We start from the raw sequence: 6,931 nt of genomic DNA, 5'->3' as shown, positions 1-6,931 counted from the left end.
TTCCATTGCTCTACAAGGGACCTGTCTTCATAATCGATCGAACTATTATATGATGTTTCTCCCACATAATTCATTCATGTGCCCTCAGTTAGACACAAATAAGAACATAAATTATAAAAACATAATGATATTAAATTAAAACATACCAAGGAGAAGAAGGCAACATAATTACTCAGCTTAGCAACCAAAGTAAAATATAGTCAATGGTTAGGTCAATATGCAAATATGTAAATATTTAACGTTACAAGTTAACAATCCAAGTCAAACTAGAAAGTTAAATACACTGTAGCAGTTAACCAAAAGTCAACAAGTCAATCAAAAGTTTAAACATGTTACTGGTCAGGACATAAGAGTTACGGGTCAAACTAGGTTTGTCAACAAATATATTCAATTGGTCAAATTGGGCTCCAAATGGGTACTATCAGTGGGTCAAACTGAGTTAGTCAAATGGATTGATCAAATCATCAAACGAGTTTAAATAAGTTCAAGTCAATAGAGGTTCATATTATTGATAGGCTTAGGTTTGCTTTAGGTCAGACTCAATTCGAGTTGAATTAGTCCAAAATCAATCGGTCAAGAATCGGGCCAGGTGTAGGTCTTTGTTTGGGAATGGTTATGGCCCAAACTAAACACTGCTTGACTGTAAGTTGGCTTGATAGATTTGTTGGTCTCACAATAGGATATGAGCTCAACAAACTAGGCTCTAACGTAAGTGGGTCATGCTAATGAATTAGACATCCAGTTAAATGACTATAAGCTTGGGTCATTTTGTTATGGGCCTAACTAATTCTTAATGGTTTGGGATGATGATCTTAGTGGGATAACATATTTGTTTTAACTTGTTGGGTTTCATTAGAAGGATGGTAATGAGGCCCAATATTTCATTTAGGGTTTTATGATTTGGTTGACTAGGTCAATGTGCGGATCGATAGCAACAAAGGTTCTTGATAGTGCGTTCATCGCATGATAATAGGAAAATAAAGATAAGGAGAAGAACAAAAGGAGAATAAAAGAAAAGAAGAGGAAACTTACTAAGAAAACCTTACGCGATAATTATCACGGTGACAAAAGGAATACTGAGAGATGTCTTCTCAATTCACATGATCCATGAATGACATTAAATGACAGTGATTAAGGCTTTGCTCACAACGAAAAATTAAAGCCAAAAATGGTCTTTGATGGCTGTATGGATAAAAGAAAACAATGTTTGAGGCTTTGTTAGAGGAACGATGAAGGAGTGAAAGAAAATTTGATAGTCGAAACAAAAGAAAATAACTATCTTGTTATTTATTCCCTAGGTTCAATAGATTCATCGTGAAAGGGCTTAAAAGAATTTATAAACCAATACATAACACCAAATATCCCTAGCACAATTGGTAAAAAAATTGGGATAGAAAACAAAGGGCATATGTTTGAGGGAATCAGCATGTAAACTCCACTCTTCATCCAAATCTTCATTTAAAATGTATTCTTTTATATTCATTTGATGTACTTATAATTTGTGAATGAAAACTTAAGTAAATGTATTCTTTACATTCATTTGATGTACTTATAATATGTGAATGAAAATTAAAGTAAACAAAGAATGAATGATTAAGATCTTAGTCATAAGAGAGTATTTATAAAAAAAATCTATCTCATATTTTTTTAGCAAACTAACTGAGTACATACTATTATTATCTTATATATGTGTATTGATCCATCTGGTCGAAGTTTCTTTTTAAAGACTCATTTATTATTGCTTTGTCTAAATCTTCCAGGTAAGTCTACTAATTTTCACGTATAATTATACAAAATCGATTCTAATTCATCTTTTATAGCATCCCTTCAAAACCTAACATCAATGGACCTTATAGTCTTGTATTGATCTATTTGGTCTTTTTAAAGACTCATTTATTATTGATTGGTCTAAATCATCTAAGTCTAGTAATTCTCATGCGTAATTATACATAATCGATTATAATTCATCTTTTATGGAATCCCTCCAAAAACTAACATCAATGGACCTTGTAGCCTCGTTATAAGTTTTGTTTATCTTCATCTATTAGGATTGTCTGAGCTATAAGATCAAATATCAAGTTTAAATCATTTATTTCAGTTATGAAGGAAGTGATAAGGTAGTGATTTTTAATTATTTTATTTGAAGGTAAAATAAAACTATAAATTAGTAGTGAAAAATTACATAATAATAAAAAATCCTCAGCATTTATTTTATTTCGATTGTATTTTTGACGATGTGATGTCACGTTAGTAAAAATATTGACCTTACATGAACAATAAAAATGAATTATTTTAAAAAATGAAATATTTCAATTACAAAAGAATTAGAAACAATTGTAAAAGTAACAATCGTTGAGGATTTTTTTTACTATTATACCAATAACATGTTATTCAGTGACATTCACCTCGGTTTTAGATTAAAAAGAAAAAAAAAAGACATTCACTCTCGATTACAGAGAGAAATCCCTCCACTCCCATTTAAAATCAGTGTATGGACATTGCCATGAATTTTCCCTCCCAATTCCCAAGCTTAGGTTCGGTATATATCAAATATCTGGCCCACGAAACAACCATCAAACTTTTGTTTTTAAATTGCAAAATCAAATGCACCTCAATTAACTCACCACTAGACAAATCCAACTTTATGAAGGTCTTCTCAGCAATAGAATCGTAAGATAATTCAGTTGATGCATTCTTTTGAATATTCCAACACCACCCAAACTTTCCCCTTCAATTTTTTACAAAGTTATATTTCGGCAGCACCAATGAATCTTTGGAGTGCAAGAAAACAACTTTATCTTTCTTCTTCCACGAAACAAAAGAACAGAAAGCAAAAGCTGGACAGTATATACCACATCATTGTCAAAACAGATCATAATGGGAACACAGTTTTGCTACAGTTTTTTTTTTCCAAACACTGCATCATTTTATGTTAAGGGAATTTTAAAATTTTAAAATATTACAAACTAAAGTAGATTATTAATAGAAAATATAAAAATTTAAAATATATAGTAAATTAAAATTTTTAAGAAGACGACTGCCCGGATCGTCCGCTTTTGTCCATCCCTGGGCTTGATTATCTTCCTTCTGGGTGCAATGGGAATAACTCTAGAGTTCTGGTTTCCTCCTCTTTGAATGACGATCTGCTCTCTTCTTCCATGCACACAAGTGACCACCTCCTGCATTTTCTCTTACATGAACTATCATCGTCTCTTTCCATAGTTATGGTGGTAATCGGATCCGAGTTTCTAGTGAAATGGCTAAGCCACCCAAGGCTGTTGCGCTTCTTCTTTTTTCTGTCGCGTGCTTTGTGGTTTTGAAACCAATAGAAAACGTTTTTCCTTGGATCCTGCCGAACTTGCTTAGCAGCGCGGTGATTTGTTCAATCTGTCGTGCATTTGGAGTTCGCATCCCTCCTCTATATATCATCTCCAGAATCCCAACCTGCTCTTGCGTTGGATTCCATCTCGTACCTCCTGCTTGCATATCCACCTACATAAAATTGAAACGAAAGATTGTCAGCCTACTTGACCGTAACGTACATGAAATGATATTAAAGGTTGTGAAGTAAGTTACACGAGTGAAGGGTACATAATGTTACCTGATGAGAATGTGGATTTGTAGGGGTAGTTTTGGGTGTAATGAAGGTGTTATGGTGGAAAGAAGAGAGGGCATCGTCAACAGATGAAGGGTGAGGAAGAGGGTTTAAGGGCTTGCAGGAGAGGGATGGTTCGTGCTCCCAAAATCCACGTGCCAACTGATGCACCTTCATGTTTCCAGTTGCCAAGGAGTGAATAATGGAGAGAGAGGTTAATTATATAGAAGATAAGAGAAATCATAAAAATATTAAATCATAACCCAGACAAGAAAAGAAAAGTGGGATATGAGGTGGTGCTTTGGACTACCAAGACCAAATGATTATGTGAGGTTGACTTGTGATTTCCCTTATTTTAAAGAGTCGAGATAAGGGCAAAAATAACATAAAAAAATAAATAATGAATCCTAAATCTTCTTATATAAGATTACAATGTATTTTTTAATAATATAGGTTAATTACGTGGTAATATTTTAATTTTTTTAATTATTTATAATGCATATAGATCTTGTAGATGTTGCAGTTAGAATCAACGTCTTTTAGAGAAAAAATATTCTCTTTTATTACTAAAAACACTAAATAAATCCATGATTATTATATATTTAAATAATATAATAATAATAATAATAAATTTGATATTTAACCTTTTTTAAATACAAAAAAAAATTAACTTCACAACTTTCTAAATAAAATAGTAAGTAGTGTCAAACTGAAAGAGCCTTTGGAAGTCACAGTAGGGGTGTATTCGGTTCGATTCAGTTCGGTTTTTTATCAAAATTAAACCGAACTGAAATAAACGGTTTTTCAATATTTAAACCGAAACCTAATAGTTAAAAAACCGAAAAAATCGAAACTGAGTTTTTTGGTTCGGTTTGGTTTTTTTAACGGTTCGGTTCGGTTTATCGGTTTTTCAATGAAAAAATCACTTGAAACTATAATTTTTTTTACAAAAATTGCCTATTCGGTTCAATATGGAACAAATGGTTTCCATATGGAAAATCCGAACCGAACCAAATCAAAAAAATGAAACCTTTAAACCGAACCGAAAATCAAACCTTTTAAAACCGAACCAAACCGTTTTACTCGATTCATATCAATTTTTCGGTTTTCTCAGTTTTTTTACTCAGCCCTAGCCACCCGTGAGGTCAGATTAAGCTAACGCGCCTCAATATTTTAACAAGTGTTAGTGGAGCAACGGGTGTTCAAATGATCAGTTTAATTAGTAACAGACTCGAATTATTTTAAACATTTTTTATATTATTTTAAATCTTCAATTAAAGTAACAAATTTTAAAATCCGTAATTGAATTTAACAAATTTGAGTTAATTTAACCAAGTTTTGTATTAATTGAAATTTATTATATATTTTTCTAATTAAAATAACTATGTACATTTAGTTCAACAAATAAATATCATGGTAATACTTTTTTAGTGTTAACTCAAATTGCAATTCACAAAGATAATTTGCATTTAATTAAACAATATCTAGGCAACGAATAAAAAAACATTACATTAAAACAAGTACAACGAAGAAGTTAACAACATAATAAAATTTTAAAATATAACAATCTTTAAAGTTCATCTTCATCTATCAAATCTTCTTAAAATATCTTTATTTTCATTATCTATACACAAAATATGATATTTTATAATAAAAATTAAATACATTATAAAAAATCAAATAATATAAACTACAAGATTAAATTGCAAGTGTGTATTAAGAAAAAAGTTTCATACCCTTCAGCTCATACTCGTAATCACAAAAGTTTATGAGCTCATGAACTGATAGTAGACTCTAATGTGTTCCAAGACTATTCTAAAAATCCAAATGACTAAGCAGCAGTAAAAAATAATCTTTTTAGTTAATAAATAAAGATATCATTACCAATCTTGTCAAGCTTTTGAATTTATATTTTAATCCTTCTAATTTCATCTTCAGTTGGTGGCTTTTGAATATATTCTTGAATACGTAATGATTTTTATAATTTTGGAAGTTAAAAGAACTATTAAATTGATCAAACTACAAATGAATATAATCTTCCTTTTTAGCATTTTTTGACCAGCATCCAAGAACCATACGGGTCAGTTGGGGCTTCAGGATTCTCATGGGAATGACCCTCTTCTACGTGAGCAGTTCCACCTTCGAAAACAGGAGCATTCTTAGGGCAGAGGTCGTTGACATGATCATTGATTCCACAAGTAAAACAAACAATAGGGAAAAACTAATACTCGACCAATTGAATACGACCATTACCACGAATTTAGAGACCAAAGGCTTGTTGAGGTCTATGTTGACTATCATTCGAGCGAAACGAACTCTGCGCCCATTATCTGTTTGAAAGTCGATTTTAATTATTGAACCAATGCAGGCTCCAATAACTTAAACATGCCTCTCTTATAACAAGTGACCGGAAGTCCGGGAGTCTAATCCAAGCCATAATACGATTAGGATGATGTTGACAAGGGGAGAAGACAGTGGACCAAGGTTCAAAAGCCAGGCAATGGTTGAAAATGTCCATTGGAAAGGGCTTTGAGATAGTCACAATGGACAGCGAACTTGATGAGAAAATAACCATTCTCGATATCTATGAGTTTTATAGGATACAGAGGTTTCCACAGATTGTTGATGCGGTTGAATAGGGTGCTATAACCAATGGAGCGTTCAAGAATCTTCACAATCAAAGTTAATTCCATGCTTTTTACCACGATGGATCGAACCCTATCCGAGAAGTTTATGAAAGGGATACCGTCAGATTCACCAGTTTCTATATCGTCCTCCATGAGATCGATATCATCATCATCTATAGGGAAAAGTGGTTCTTCAGATGATTTTGAATTTGCGTTGATCATTGATTCACTATACTAGGCTGGATGGGGATTGATCACTGCTTCACTATACTAGGCTGGATGGGTTTGAGGGATAACAGGAGATGGATCGTTATCCATGGGAATAGCGGAGGGGATGGAGGGTAAAGGGTGAGCTCAGGCGGCGTTTCATCTCGTCGTCGTTGCTTCTTGAAAATTCCTGGATCATTGGAAGGCACACTAGGGGTTTTCGCACTGTTTTTTATTGATATGTTATGTTCAAATAAAATTGAATTGAATTTAGCCACGAAATATAGTGTGGTGATTTTTACTTTTTCATTTAAATATAGTCAAAAGATTTTTTCTTTTGAATTACAAAGGAGAGAACTACTAGCTAAGTATAGTCAAAAGATTTGATCCTCACTCATAATATTTTAGGTTCTGATTCTGTCAACAAAACTTACATTTTTGTCTATTTTTTTTAGAGATAAAAAATGTCTTGAACTATGAAGCCATTCATACAATTGTTAAT

At 32.4% G+C, this 6,931-nt stretch overlaps 1 pseudogene; it reads right to left on the bottom strand.

Annotated features, from left to right (window-relative positions):
- Nucleotides 1–3,045: 3,045 nt before the first annotated feature.
- LOC120155971 lies at nt 3,046–6,444 on the bottom strand (annotated as a pseudogene).
- Nucleotides 6,445–6,931: the final 487 nt, after the last annotated feature.

Source organism: Hibiscus syriacus, unplaced genomic scaffold, assembly GCF_006381635.1.
Source record: "Hibiscus syriacus cultivar Baekdansim isolate YM2019G1 unplaced genomic scaffold, ASM638163v2 tig00111210_pilon, whole genome shotgun sequence".
Lineage (NCBI taxonomy): Eukaryota > Viridiplantae > Streptophyta > Magnoliopsida > Malvales > Malvaceae > Hibiscus > Hibiscus syriacus.
This window is presented reverse-complemented; position numbering and strand designations above follow the sequence as displayed.